The following is a 16,176-nucleotide window of genomic DNA, read 5'->3' on the forward strand; positions in this document are numbered from 1 at the left end:
ACGGCATGTTTCGCTTCCGACGCTGAGCACCGTTTATTTACATGGACTTGAAAGGATCACATTTGGAATGCTTTGCTCATTCACTTTCAGCAGTGTACATGTCAACATCCAAGGAAATAATTCTAGAGCTCAAGATAACATCTTTTTAGGCACACTGAAATACCTGTTGAAAGATTTTGCTGGGGTGTTTTTACCTTAATCTGCTGAGCTGAAAGCAGTTGTTGCAACAAGCAGGCCTCATCATGCATCTCAGCGAGCAGCCCTATGAGATAGCTGCTAGAGTTATGCATTTTTTTATAGTGTTTAAGAAAAAAACTTGTTAGAATTAGTGTAATCCTTCTCTATATTGCTTTGATGTAGTAGTGTTTCAGATACTATGTACAGTCTGCATTGATGTTGGAAAGGAAGTTAAAAGGGTGAAGAATAAAGACAACCAAGAAGTTTTATATCCGTGCAGAGCTTGATCAGTTTCATGAAGCACAGTTAATCTGAGGAAGAACAGACACTTCTCCAGACTGTTTTAAGTTGCTTTACCAAGCAGCACAAAGTTCTGTATGTACACAGCATCAATGTTGGTCATTAGCTAAAGCTTCTTGGTAGTATTCCCAGGAATAAAACTAATTCTTAAGAAAATTGAATTGAGTATCAGTCGTGGAGGTTTGGAGAAGCAACCTTCTGTCAGTTTTAATTTCTGATCAATGTTACTGTTTTTTCATGTCCACCCTTCCCATCTCATGGGCTTTGTAGGTCTTTCTGTAACAGCTGCTGGTGAAAGACTGCTAAAAGTGAGCATAACACAGGTCTTGTTCTGATGCCTCAACATCCACTGTGTGGTTTAAAAAAATAACTATATGTGCTCTGAGGACAATAGTAGATCTCAGACTACCATCTTGCTCTTTCTGTAGAGGAAGCACTGCTACAGCAGGCTGGTAAATGAAATCTGGTCTCAATTTAGGGATTATTTCCCTCCCCTTTTCTATTCTGTCTAGTATGGGGGTGTTAATTAGTTAAACCCTTAAAAAGTTGCATTGAGGCTAATGGATGCCTGATAAAGGCTGGAAAGGAAGTCCCAAGTGATACACCTGCATGCAAAATGGTCTGTCTAAAGTAGATTGATTTACTTCTGTTCTCCTAATGAAAAGTGTATACTTTCAGTGCTATATAGCAAGTGGCAAACAGACCAGTAGTGAATTTTTGCCTAAATTTTCTGAAGTGTTGAGGCTTGCATGTAGGATAACGGAGCTGCTTCCAGCACTGCTGCATGTTCTACTGGGATGAAGACAATGCAATATTTTCTTGACTCACCCTTGCTTCCTGCTTCTGCCTGTAGCGCCTGGGCACTGCTGCAAAATCACTTCCCAGGGGTTGCTTGGTTTATCCATTGCCCTCTGGCTCAGCCTAGGGTGCCCTGAAGTGTACAGAGGAGAAGTTGGAATTCTCCATCTGGTGCCTGTGAGTTTCCACAGAGACAGCATTTACCACTGAGTTGTTCCAGAGCCTAATGTTATGAAGCCTGATTCTTTTAACAAAATTTTTTTCAATGTTTAATTGCTTTGAGAAAGTTGAATGGCTTTCAGTCCATCTTTCTGCTGGGTAACCTATTGTCTGTTTGGACTTACATGACAGCTAATTTCACTGATGATTTTATCACGAATGTGCACAAAACGTGTTTTTTCTCTTTGCTTCTCTGTAATCTTTGTGTACCCAGGTCCTGTTCTTACCTTGAATGCATTTATTCAGTGCAGTTTATATTTTAAAATATAAAATATAAAAATCTTCTTGAGTGACTGAGTCTTATGGCCAGCAACAGGTTGCAAAATGTTTAGGTAGCATAGTCAGTACCCTCATGCTAATATTTTACAGAAAGTAGAAACAGTACAAGGTGAAATTCAACTGGGATTTGTATATTGCTATATAATACCACAATAAAAATGGTGTAGATAATGAATACCTCCCACACAGCTATCAAAACTGCCAGTATTTTTCCACCAAACTTTTGATGTTTCTGAGTACTGGGTCTCATTAGATGTATTGCATGAAAGTAGTTACAGTAAAAATTGCATTACTTCCAAGCAAAAGTAATTTTCCTTTTTTATTTATCCACTATATAGTCCACAGCATTGTGCAACAGAGTATAAAGTTTTGGGACACAGCAAGTATTTCCTGAAGTCTTGTGTTTTGTAGTGTTTTAACCATAGTTGGGAACAATTTCTGGGTATGAAATGCCTGAATTTGTACTGAAAACATGACACTGCAGTTGTATGTTGCTTTTGGTTTCTTGTGTCCTGCTCAACCTAACAGTGTTAGGATAATGATTGGATTTAATGATCTTAAACGTCTCTTCCAAGCAAAACAATTTTATGATCCCTGCAGTTCTTCACTTGGACTATTTCCAGTGCATGTTAAGCCACAGATGCATATTGAAATACTTTCCTGACTGAAATCATTGAAACTGTTCAGTGATGTCCTTCTGTTTAGAGCTAAAAATCCTCCTGTACCTCTTTCCACCAGGCTGGGGAAGGAGCTTGCGTAGCTTTTATTCTTGCTAATAACTTGTCTGCAGTGTCAAGGCATGTTCATGTTCAGTTCCCATAGGCAAGTAATCTGTCCCGTGTGGTGAGGTCTGACTATTTCTTTGTAAGAGACATGTAGTATGTGGTGCCTCTAAAAGTCTCTTTTCTCGTGCTATAGAATCTTCCACCTTAGCAGATGCCGAGTGTTGTAGTGATCCTTTGGAACAAGTAGACAGTCAATATGCTTACAAATTCCTAGAGAGTGGGTGTCAGGAGGATGGGACCAGTCTGTTCTCAGTGGTGCCCAGCGACAGCAAGGCGTGATGGGCAGAGACTTGTACATGGGAAGGTCCGTCTAAACATGAGGAGGAACTTCTTTACACTGAGGGTGATGGAGCACTGGAACAGATTTCCCAGAGAGGTGGTGGAGTCTCCATCTTTGGTGCCATCTGGGGCAACCTGCTCTGGTGGAGGGGGTTGGACTAGATGATCTCTAGTGGTCCCTTTTATTCTGTGATTCTGTGACAGTCCTGTGAGGGGTCTCTGAATGTTTGAAGAAAGTGCTTGAGCTGGATTTCAGTCAAGACAAGAGATTCCTAATGCCACATGTCTTGATGGGAAGTTGATTCCTACATTATTTTGCCTCTGTCTAGTGAAAGGATCCTGTTGACTGAATTGGTGTTGGTATTTCACTGCTGACAAACAGCTAAGTAGAGGGGGAAGAGTGGAAAGGAGAAATACTGCAGAGAATCTCAGCCTGAACTCTCCCCACTCCGTTTCAGCAAGTGTTTTTAGAGTAATAATTTGCTTGCAATTTTTTTAGTGTTATACAGAAGGATTGGTTTGATTGTGAAGGGTTTTTTTCCCCTGTAATGCTTTTTTGTCTTCCTGACGCAGGGTCATCCAGTTATATTCCTGTTTTGTCATGCAAGGGACAGAAACAGCTGGAGAACATCAACCTTCATTTTTGGTCCCTTTTTAGCAGGGCTGGATGGTAGCCAGCAGATCGGCATACAAACAAAGCAGAAATCGCTGCTGCATGTCATGTCCTGGAAATGAACAGTTGGAGATAAAAGTGCCTTGCAATACTGGTCTCAAAAAACACTTGTCTCACAGACCAACCTGATTTATTATAATGTATGTATGCAGGGGAAAAGTTAAAAGAGAAGTTTGCAATTTTCACTGTAAGTATAATGGTACAAGTGGGTTGGGGAGTTGGGCTGTTACACTTTCAGCTAGGCTCTAATAAGAGATGAGACAATTTTGGAAGTTCTCTTAAACATCTGGAAACACTCCTGTCTGTTTCATGAGAGTTAGTCAAAGTCTTCCACGAGATTTTTATGCTTGTCTCCTTATGCCTTGTTCTATCAAAGTACTATTCAAACAAATTAAGTACATTAATGAAATGTAACTGTTACAACATTCATGGTAAAAGTTGTAAAGTCTTGGGGGAGAATTTCCATATGCAACTCAAGAGTGTTCTTAAAACATTTGTGTCCAGAGAAAAGCTAACACATGTCAGTATCTCCTGGTGATGTAAGGAATGTGACTAAACAGAGGAAAATGAGGATTGGCTGCTTACCAGTTTTCTGCCTTGGTGTCTTTCCCAAAATCAAGCTAATAACCTTGTTTTTGGGAAAGAGGGTGAAGGTATCTTTTCCTTATATTGAGGAGAAGAAAAATAGATGACCTTTAGTACTGGGACATTTATGGGTGGCAGCACATTTATAAATCCTCTGATTGTCCATGGGATCCAGAAATATGCTTGCAAGGAATGTGCAGTCAGCATTTTCAGTCTTGTGATTTGGGCTTGTAATGATAGACAGCACAAAAGGGGACTCACAGGAGTAATACAACGTACAATAATTACGATCAATGGACAAAAGCAGTTGTCTAGCCTGACCTTTGGGTAGCAGGGGATCAGAACAGGTAGGACTGGTAAGAGAGGGCTGTGCAGATATTCTGAGCAATTAATTCATTCTGATATCTGCTTCACCCTTAAAAGGAAAATGAATCGGGTTTAGGTCTTTTTCTTCAATGAAGAAAGTTTGAAAAAAGATTATTCAAAAAGATTATTCAAAAGCAATCTGCAATTTAAGAGCCTACACAAATTCCCTAAGGAACACACTGAATTGGACACAGAATTGCTTTGTGTGCACCGGGTTCCAAAGTGAGCAGTGCCCTTATCTTGTGGGTCACAGATGCAGAATAGGAACAAATTGCACAAGTAAGACTAAAAACCACACTGAGCAATGCTAACGCCTCCCCTGCCTGCCGTGCCAGGGCCCCACTTCATGAAAGTGTAATCTGAGACAGGGCAAGAGCCCTGACCCTAGAGGTGAAAACCACGGGGTGAGGTGGGCAAGGAGTCTTCTCTCTCTCTAAAATTTTAGTGCAACGTAGAGGCAGGTTCCTCCAGCTCAGAGTGGGATTTTTCTGGAGGGAGAGTGCCCCATCTTGAATCCACAGGGATGAGAAGGGAGATCTGGGGCAAAGCTGACCACAGTGGCAGCAGCACATAGCCAGTGCTGGAGCCCTCCAGTACCACTGAATGTATTTGCTTTCATCTTGACTATTTCTTCTCTCCTTCACTGCCTTTCTGTGGGATTCCATTCCTCTCTGTGAGATCCATTCTGTTTCACAGAGCTGATGGTTGATTCAAGCAGGGCAGCCTGAGCTGTCATCAGGCTTTATCAGCTGGAAGTACTGAACCACTCTCAAGCAGGTAACTTCTACCTGTCATTGGTGGTATCAGTGTGAATCCTAGCAGGCAAAAGTCCTGCAGCCATGCTGGTGGAAAAGCAGGGAGCATGCAGGGCATCACCACCACAGCTCTCTGCAGAGGCACAGCTTCCTTGTCAGTACACTGGGACACAGGACACTAGGACAAACTGGGGTTCAGCTGCTGGTAGTCCAGTGTGAAGTCAAGCTGGTGGTTTCCAGGGGAGTCGTTTCAGTGTAAACAAGGACACTCAATATTTATGAAAAACAGGGTAGGAAGCAGGTGTGCTCGTTGGTTATGACATTTTTTTGAGAGGAGGCAACTGGCTATAGTGTGTCCAGAGACCGATACTGCAATGAAGGTGTATTTATAACCAGTAAAGACTGAATTAGTTTCATTTATCATGAGCACTTTTAGACTAAGGATGATCCATAGAAAAGAAAGCCAAGGCTGGATGTTACAGATTGACTCAGCACACAGATTTCTCTGAGAAAGAGATGCAGAACATGCTGCTGCTGGAGAAGGTGAAGGTGGAGGGCACACAACACCATGGGTGGGGTGACAGCTGTCCAGGAGGGGAGGCACTTTGCTGCCTAATGCAGACATACTCTGAAGTCAGCAGCTGCTTTTAGTCTTAATTATCCTGGAAATATTGACCAGAAAAAAAAAAAAAAAGAAAACTACAAAGACATCTGTTAAATCTTTTCTAAAAATTAATGAAAGTGAAATTGATGGAAGAGCTAAGAAGAAATCAGGCCAAGACGCATTCAGGATGCTACCTTAAATACATGATTATTCACATGAAAATTTGAGAATATGAGAATTTTGCAGAAGATTACATATTGCAGCACTGTCCTCTGCTCCCCTTCTCCCCCCATTTTAAACTGAATTTATTAACTTTCATGGGATAGTCAGAGAACATGTTATCAGATCTGGCAGTAGTAACGCTGACAAAAAAAAAAAATGGAGAGAAATTTTTTGAGTATTTTAACTCCATAATCATACTGGTGACTATTTTGCCACCATTTCTCTTTGCTACCTGCAATTAGTTCATATCTAATTAATTGTGATAGTGACCTTTGCAGTGTAATGAGGCCAGATTCCAGTCAAGTACTGCTGCTGGATTACTGAGTGTTCTTAATGCAAGGCCGCCATGAAAAGCCTTCTGAAATATTAGTGATTGCCAGCCTGGTAATTGTGGCTCACAAGCAAAGCAGATTAAATTGCTGCTCCTGGGTATCAACTGCTGCCTCACAGCTCTTCAGTTTTCACTCAAGGCATTGGGTTTGGCCAGCAGATTTTGCAGTACTGTTTGCAGTTCCTAGAGTGGGGGCAGACTTTGGTATGCTGGGATTGTTAATCCTTGAGCCTGCGTTACTCCTGGTCGTGTGGGGCATCCTGGAAGGCTGGTCTTTTCTGATCAACCTTTAGTGGGAGGAGATGATACCATGACACTTCTGTAGTTTCAACAATTTTCTGTGTGGTTTTGACATGGTTACCATTAGGATTGCTCTCTGCTGAAGATGATTATAGGAGATACCAAATGGTAATTTTCAAGAATAAGGCAGGTGAGTGATAAATAGCAGCGTAGTCTTTGCTTTGTGTCAGCACAGATGTCTGCTTTAACCTTTTGATGCGAACAGCTTGTGCTTTAACTTTCCCCAAACTAAAGGATCAGAAGCTTATTAGCCAAACGAGGAATGCTGCTAACAAAGATTGAATAGAAAATACTGCAGTGAAGTCTCAGAGTTGTTCAATCCTATAGTAACTACTAGGTACTTAGTGAAATGTAAGCAAATCCCTTTTCAGTTGGATTTCCAAAGGTTAGAGGGGATTTTCACAGCTCTTATTATTTGAGAGACTTATTGGTGTTTTTCCCATAGTGTAACTCTGTAATCCTGTCGAGGGATGAATCACAATTTAAGTTAGAAGTACATTCTAACAGAACTGGAAATGACGAAATCACAGGAGCTTTTTGTTGAAGCTAACTAGCAGTTCTTCAAATTAAAGTGCAACTTTGAATTCTTTCTCAAAGCAAGAAATTTGTCAGATTTGGAAGACTTGAGGAATGTTTAATATTCTGTTTCAGGATTTTTAACAGGGAAATTTCTGATGTCTGGCCTATGCTGTCCTTGGCCAGCTCAACCTCTTTATGCTTCTCTTGGCATTGGCTTTTCCCCCCTTTTTTTTTTTTTGTGTATTTACCCTTATTTCCCAGTGATTTGTATAGAATAGCCACTCCCTGTTGCAGCCCCATTTTCTGACTAGAAAATTGATCTCTTCATGCAATCTCATTTCTTGGGCACCCTGGTAAATTTGCTAAATTGGTAACATCTGCTCCAGCATGAGTTGAACTTCTCTGACAAGTAGCCTGCCAGCCTCTTAACTCTCAATCCAGGTGAGGTACTATAAGGAAGAGTAGTTTTTTACTTTCTGGTTTCCACATGAAAAACAGTAATATCTCTCTAGGTATGTTCAGAATGATTCTCTCTCACTATAGCTAAGTTTTGTGTTCCTGATGAACATTGATATGTTACTTGCCAGTCTCTGGAGGATGACTTAGAAAGAGTCCTTGACTCCTTTGGTTTTTACCTCCTTGCTTCCCAGTAACCTCCTTTCTGATACATAGTATGGTTGGTTTACTTTGGTAAATGGATTAGAGAATTTCCCCTATCATCTCCTCCCTTGATGCAGTAACACCTGAAGGGACCTCTAACAAGTTAGATTTCTTTCACTGTTTTTTTTAAATCCAGTGCCTTTGAAGAAGATTCTCCTACTGAATTTCACTTTTTCAGACAATATGTTGAAGAGACATTTTCATGGTTTTATTTCCATTTCTGGAAGCTTTACTGAAACAAATGTATAATTTGAGTGTGTTTAGTTAGGTATTTTTCTGATTAAAATGGATGTATTCTGTGCCTTCACAGTATCACAGTATATCAGAGATTGGAAGGGAACTCAAGAGATCATCAGGTCCAACCCCCATGCCAAAGCAGCACCTAGGATAGTCCGCACAGGAATGCATCCAGGTGGGTTTTGAAAGTCTCTAGAGAAGAAGATTCCACAACCTCCCTGGGGAACCTGTTCCAAGGCTCTGTCACTCTCACTGTAAAGAAGTTTCTCCTCATGTTGAGATTAAATCTTCTATGTTCTAGTTTGAACCCATTGTTTCTTGTCCTGTCACTGTGTACCACCAAAAAGAGCCTGGCCCCCTCCTCCTGACACCCACCCCTCACATATTTATAGACATTGATCAGATCCCCTCTCAGTCTTCTTTTCTTCTCCATCAGTCATCATAATGATCACTTTCTCCTCTGCAAAACTTTTATTATGTTCCTTAGATATATTTTGCTCTAGAAAAGCCAGCGACAAGTTGGAGAATTAAAATGCAAGGGACAAAGGTTTTCTGAGTTTCGGTTTTCATCAATATTTTAAAATTAAGCTATTGGTATCACATTTGCTGTCCTTATTTTACACACAGAGAGAACTGACTGCTATTTAAAATCTACATGCTCTCATGTTAGCAATCACATGGAATTCAGGATGCTTGGGTTTCTTTGTGACTAAAGGCTGAGATGCTAGGAGCCAAATAATATCCTAAGTGGTTCTTAGGAAATGTTTCCTGCAGCATGTAGCTTATAGCAGTGTCTGCAAATTCCAGCCATGTTTGGTGAGTTTTCACAGGTATCTGGGGGCATCAGGTGTCAGTGGAGGGAATCACTTGGCCTGTAGTATCTTTATCCTTGCCTCTGGTACATGAAAAGTGTCGAGACTGAGTTTTGAAGCTCAGCTGCCCGTTTTGATTTTTTTTCCTTTTTAATGCACAGTCACTGGTTTGCAGTGAGAAGCAATGGGCATGCAGCACTGCAGTGCTAGTGTTGCCAAGTCACATTTCAGTGAAGAATTACATTAGGGTCTGGGCATCTTCCAGTCCCTGTGCATTCTGGCTTGAAGGCCCTCAGCAGTGAGAAATCCTCCTAACTGCTGTATCTCAAGGTAGTTATTGCTTGTCATCAGAAGACACTGTGGTGTCTTCCTAGCAGTTAAATGATGTTTGTTCTAGAGAAACATACTGGGCAGTTGGTTATCTTGACTTTATGGAGTAGACTGCACCTTGACTGACGCTGGCCACTGGAAGATTAAGCAAATAAAGGGAAAATCTAGTCCAAAAAGCTTAAAAAGAAACACAAACTGTCTTTCTGTAGTTATTCCCAGGTAAAATCTGAAATGTCTTTATCCTTCCCGTGGGGACCCCAGCTCTGGTTTGCATGGTACACCCAGGACTGTTATATTCTCTTTGTGGGATGGAAAGGAAGCAGGGGGAAATCGCTGCAATTTAAATCTCTCTCAGAGAGTGAAGTAGGGGCTATCTTAAAAAAAACCCAAACGTTTCTTCTTGATCTGATACTCGAGAAGTCTCTATCGATATGCTAACATGCCCCCGCCCCGGACCATCTCCTGTGCTCAGCTGAGTTATTCAGTCAATTGTTAACCAAACGAGGGGGAAATTGTTCTCTCCCACCTTTCCTGTACAGCCACATGGGATACCTGCCGGAGAGGAGTGGGGGCCTCTCATCTGACACTTAAGAGATACAACTGAAACACTCTGTTAAAAGGCACTGACCTCCGGCAGCCTTTGAAGAGAGAAAGGAGTCATCAGTCCAGGGAAAGCATGTCAGTAGCTGCTTGCTTGTTGTCCTTGGTCGTAGCCAGTTCCTTTCTGCAGGTCCAGCCTGCCTTCTCTCTTGACAGCATTTTCTATGAGCTTGAACTGCCAGGCTCCCTTTTTCGTGGTTCCTGTCGGGTAGAAGTAAACAACAGGAAGTTTTAACACTTTTGCATAGCCTTTAGAGACTAAATTTGCTGCTGGTTCAGCATCTCTGTTGCAGGGCTACAAATTATTCACAATGAAAGCTAAGAAAACTCTGGACTTTCCTGTTAGGCCGAGGCTGTGATTGGCATGCAGGCTGTGATTTTTCTGCGTGGATCACCTCTCTTAATGAGAAGGCTGATTGTTGGACTTCACTGAGCCTTCAAGTCCCTACTGCAGGCTGCAAATTCTTCCCTCTTGGAAAACATCCTAACAATAAGTGACACTGAAAGGACAGTGCAGTTTTCATGTGAAATGTTAAGTTTTATCCATTTTTGCTGGAATTAGATCAGACAAGGAATTGTTTTGTGGTCTTGTAGTTCATGCATTTGATGGAGTAATCTGATAGAATCACAGAATGCACGGAATGAGAAGAGAACCTGTAGAGGTCACTTAATCCAACCCTCCTGCAGGAAGCAGGTCTAGCTACTTCTTTTTCCTTTGTAAGTCTCTCCCAGAACTTAGGGAGAAGAGAAGCCCTCATAAAAGGGGCTAAAAAAATGAGCAGAGATGGTCTCTGAAGCTCCTTGATTTTGGAGAGGGTGGTGGTGTGCTAATGCCAATTTGGTATTCAGACAGAGCTCTGTGCGAGGAGAGGGGCAGGATTGGATCTCCTGAAGAAGGTTCATCGACAGCTTGAAGAATAAAGAATAAAACTTCTGTAGTATTTATGGGCTGTAATTACCTTCCAAAGAGGGGCAGAGGGCAGTTTTGGGGAACTCTATTCGTTCCCTTGTGATGACTCTCAAGTGTACCTTATTTAGTGACCTCTGCAATGCTGGCACGTGGCTCTGCAGGCACTGGCCACCTTGCTGTGAAAGTGCTCACATGCTAGGCTTCTCTGTATGTTTGTACCACCTTTTAGAAAGTATTTTGAAGTGCCACTTGTGGAACCAGTGCACCTGGCATCCAACTATAACTGCACATATCAGTATTCTCTACTTCTTAGCAATTCTCAATCTTGCTTAAAATGAGAAACACACTCTTTTCCCAAATGGACCTGGGAAACTTTTAGGACAGATTTAATTTTATCTGAATAATTTAAATTTCTCACAGCAAGTAATGTCAGTACCAGCACCGTTCTGCTATGTGCCTAGTGAACCTACAGTCAAAATTATGGCCTGTTTTGCCTGCAAAAGGTCATGACTCTGGAATGGATGTTGTTTCTAGGTATACATAGAAACAGAGTCTTAATGAGGGTGGCAGCTCAGCAACAGGCTGGGGATGTGCTTCATTGCATTCCTTTCTTTGGGAATCCCTTTCTTCCAGTGTCTTTCATCCTACCTCACACACAGTGATGTAAGTTTACAAGTAAAAGAAGAATAATTTTGTACTTCAATGGTGCTAGTTTCTGTGAAGTGTAACTCACAGCATGTGGTCATAATTTGTGTTGGACTACTTAGGATTATTTAGAGTTCTGTTCTTGTTCTTTGGGGCTGAAAAGAGTGGATGACCTAAAATAGTAATTATTTTGCACTACAGTGTACAGGCTAGCAGGACATGAAGAACAGTTTGACTTTTTCACCATTTTATTCTCAAACATTACATTTGAAGTTATTTTCAGTAAGGTGTCTGATTCAGAACATACCAGCTTGCATATTCTGTTGTAATTGGGATTTTGTGGTTATCAGGGTTGTTCCAGTGGTGACTGTCAATACATTTGCAGGAGGTAAAAAGGAAGAAAACATTTGTACTCCTTGAAGGATAACCTTTTATCTATCTTGCTATTTGCCTACTAATTTAATTCTCTTTTTGTAATGTCTGTGTAAACCTTACACTATTTCATAACGCTTGGCACCGAAGGGTAAAGGCTGGCATTCAGCCCTTACCACAGACCTCAAATGAGAGGATACCCTTACATGTTCCATGCATTTCGATATCAAATTCTTACCAGGGTATTCATCTTGCATTATAAAATCCTTTTCTCAGTTGAATATGTATTGCACTACATGCTACATTTGAAATACTGATTGAACTCACAGCAGCAAGGTGCAAGGTACTGTAACATTCAAAATCCTGATGCATTTACATCTGCTCAGATTGAATTCCCTGAATAATCTGCAAAAGTGTTTGTGCATGCAAATATTTCAGTCTTGGCAAGTAGTCTCTAGTCACACTGTTTAACCTGAGCAGCAGTGTACATGTTTTTTTTAATAATAAGATCTATTCAGTTTAATTATTCTGAATTGTTCTAAAAATAACCTCTAACAAGGCTAGTTTTGAAGAAGTTGGTATGTATTGTGTATTTCTTGGTGCTAAAGATTTTAAGCAGAAGTTCTTGCTTCTGTCCTTTGAAGTGAGAAAAAATGCAATCAAGAAACAAGCTGAGCTGTTCTGTTCTCAGTCTTTTGTATCCTTGCTCCTCATGTCCTGAATGGCAGACCTTTGCTTTAATGCTCTTTTAGGACAAGGGTAATTTGAACCATGCTATTTTTTCTCCATCTCATTCAGGAAAGACAACAGTTTGTGTTAGTATCATGTAGTTAATTAAATAAATTGCATTAATTAGTAGTGCTTCAACTATAATAATTGATACTGTTTCAAAATCAAGAGATTTCATTTCAAGGATAGTTTTAGCTTTTCTATGATGCCATCTTGTTTTAGGACATCTCCTCCATGAGTGTGGAGAGCACCAGTGCTAGCAATTGAGCCCATGCAGCTGAAGCTCGGTTATGAAAAAAAAAAAAAAAAAAAAAGCAGTAGCTATTTCTTTGAGAACTTGAGAACTTTACCATACTGACACTGTTTTGCATGGCCTCATTAACAGCATGATTGAAGTGTAATGTTTTTTCTTTAACTTGGTGTAACCCAAGAAGACTTCACAGCTAGTGGAGGTCAACAGTGTTCTTGTATTGGTTTATGGGAAGCAGGGTGGCCAAAGTGGGGGCTGAAAGTGGCTGTGGGAGGCACAGGTACCAGCATCCAAGTAAACCAGATGACTGGACTAATTTTATTCCTGGGAGCCTACCATACCTCTGGATCAAAGCAGGGTCATCTATGGGATCAGACCAGGTTGCCTTAGGGATTTATTTATCCACATCTTGGGAAACTCCCAAGGAGTGGAGACTGCACAACCCCTCTGGGCAAACTGCTCCACTTCTGCACTGTCTTTAAAGGTAAAAATGTTCTCCTTCTAGTCAAGGAGAACATTGTTCCAACTGATGATGTCCCACTGTTGCTTCATCCTCCCAACCCACACTGCTGTGCAGAGCCTGGCTCTGTCTTTTCAAGAGTCTGCTGTCAGGTCCTCCCAAAGCTGGGGAGTGTTCTTTGCTGGCTCTGCTCCTGTTAGTCTGGCCCAGGATGCTCTTGTCCTTTGTTGCTATGTGAGTAATATGAGCCTTCTCAATACTTGTTAAAAGTCTTCCTTTCATTCTATACCAAATAAAAGTATCAGCAGAAAGAGGTGAGTAGCTTTAGTCAAACAACTTTGCTTCTTGTTTCATACTTAGAGAGCTTTAGTAATATTTTTGTTATATAGTCCATGAGCTAAAAATGTGCAGAATGAATGCTTTCACTGGTGGGAATGCAGTGAAACCCTTGGAAGTAACTATTATATGATGTGAATTTTTTTTTTCCTAGTATGCTTTATCTTATGCATCAGCAGCATTCTGTGTTCCATTCACTTGGCAGTGCATATCTCCTCTGTTAGCATCCTGATTTGTACTGAAGCGGAAAGATTTCTGGGCAATGAAACAACTGAAACTGCAACTGCTATCTATTTGGCAAACTCAGACTGTTTTGAAAGCTGAAGCACTATTTGAAAAGCTGAAATAAATTGAACTTCTGTGAACTTTGTTCTGCTTTTCTTGTAAATAAAAAGGAAAAGAGCGGGCTTTATTTTTTTGTCTTGTAACAGTGTTTTGCTGTTTGGTTTTATTTTGTTGTTTTTTTTTTTTTTTTTTTACTTGTTTGTTTGTTTTTGGGATGCTGGATATCTCTTTTGTGGGCTATGGCCAGCTACATGCCGAGTTTCCAAGGCTGAAAACTCCATTGAAATTATGAAATATTTTGCTTGTTCCCACAAAAATATTGCAGCAAAGAAAGCCTGTCATTCAGGTCACTTGCTGAAGTACTTCATGGACTGCGTAAATGAATTTTTTCCTTGGAATTGTTCTACACTTTCAACATCCTGCAGGCACCTGCACATATCTCTAGTTGCCACTGAAGGCTTCATCTTGCTGTGAGATCCAACACCCCCCCAGGATCTTCACAGTAAGGGTTCTGCTAAACTGGCTTTTGAAAAGATATTAACAGTCTTCTGTAATACAGTGGAGGTGCTCAGTTGTTCTGTTTGGCTTCTGTCACTTCCTTTTGGCTGAAATTTAGATGAACTGAAACATAGGAAGGATGTTTAATATTGTCAAAGCCATGGAAAAAGATTTGGGAACTGTGAGTTTAAATCCTTAAGTCAAGTAGTGCTGTTTCATCTGCAGTGTACAAACAACTCCTCTGAGACCTCCCATGGTGGTAAAGATGCTGCTTTTAATTTCTAAACTATTTTTTTGGCTTTTGGTGCGGTGGGTTTGGGTTTTTTTTTTTTTTTTGTTTGTTTGTTGATGATTTTTCTTTTTTTTTTTTTTTCCTTGTTTGGTTTGGGGTTTTGTTTTGTTTTTTAATCATTGGTTTTGGATTTGTTTCTTTTCAGTGGGCCATAAATTCCAGGCCCTTGAATCAATCTGTCTTTTACAATCAAGCCTGACACTGAATGGTTAAAGACAATCCTCCTTGCTATCAGCTGTGCTGGTTATGCTTAGTGCCATATATCAGTTGACTTTAAAGCTATTGGTATGCTCCAGTATGCAAAAAATAATTATCTTGAATTACTTACAGCTGAATTTCCATGCCAGTTCTGTGGTGAACAGCAGCAACACCCCAAAGGCAGATGTGTTTATATGGTTTTGCTCTTTGGGTATTTTGGCAGCTGCTGTGGGTGAAACACAGATCTCCACTGGCCAAGTTGCCTCCTAGTCTCCAAGCAAGTAGAAGTGCTGTTGTCTTTTAAACACTTTATTTAAAGCTTAATGCCTGCTCATGTGTTCAGTCAATGCATTCCAAGCTTGAAACCTACTCCCAAGGTGTTCTTGGAGCATTTGAGTTGGTAGTTCAGTGGCCTTGGTAAGCACTGAAGGGGTTGGTGTCTGAAGATCAGAAATACGTGTTTCAATGGCAAAAGCTTTCCCACTGTGCTTGGCTGAAGGAAAATTACACCACACTGAATGTGTTGGTAACTCATCCTATGTGAGGGCCTGAACTGAGATTGCAAGACACAGCTCTTGCCTTTCTTCTTGAATCCTGTTTGTTTTCACCATACCTGCCTATGGGTTTTTTATTGCTGATGAGAGAAAAGATGTCTGTGGGTTGCCATTAGCCCTAAGATTAGAGTAAGGATTTCATAGCTCTTGTTTAGAAACCTCAGAAAGCATTTATAGGTCATATTTGTATATCAGGAAGGCAGAAGGTCTTTAATGTCAACTGAAGAAGTGTCAGTGACTGTAACTGCCAATCTTGTATCTCTGAGAGTTGTACCCAGTCATCAAACAATAGAAAGATACTGTGTGCTGTTCCTGATAGCTTCTGTTTGTTTCACTAACAGATTAAACACAAGTTTTGACAGTTTTAATGCAACTGAACTCTTTACTTTGCTTCAGTAAGAGGATGGTTCTCCAAACAGGATCTAGCACACAATTTTTGTGCCAAAACAGAGTTTCTCTGTTATATACTTAAAATTGAAAATGTTTTAATGATCTTAACCCTGTCTTTATCCTCTATATAGAATTTTTATTCTTTATTATGGAAATACCTTGTAAAATCTTCCTTGATGTTCAAAAAGTGTTTTGCTACAGTTCCCAAATTTCTATAATGTTCCTAATAACCTTTTATTCTTTAAAATTCTCAGTCTTTAATTATAAAATGTATTACTTACTACAAAATGTGGCCACATGTGCAGGCTTGCAGTTCTGTACTTTCTTGTGGCCTTCTGGATGTATTTCTGCAAAGAGTATGTGGTGGTTTGAAACTGTCTTTTTAATTTTTCCTTGCAAAGTTCAGAGCAGAGAAAGTGAAAGAAT

Source organism: Indicator indicator, chromosome 7, assembly GCF_027791375.1.
Source record: "Indicator indicator isolate 239-I01 chromosome 7, UM_Iind_1.1, whole genome shotgun sequence".
Taxonomy (NCBI): domain Eukaryota; kingdom Metazoa; phylum Chordata; class Aves; order Piciformes; family Indicatoridae; genus Indicator; species Indicator indicator.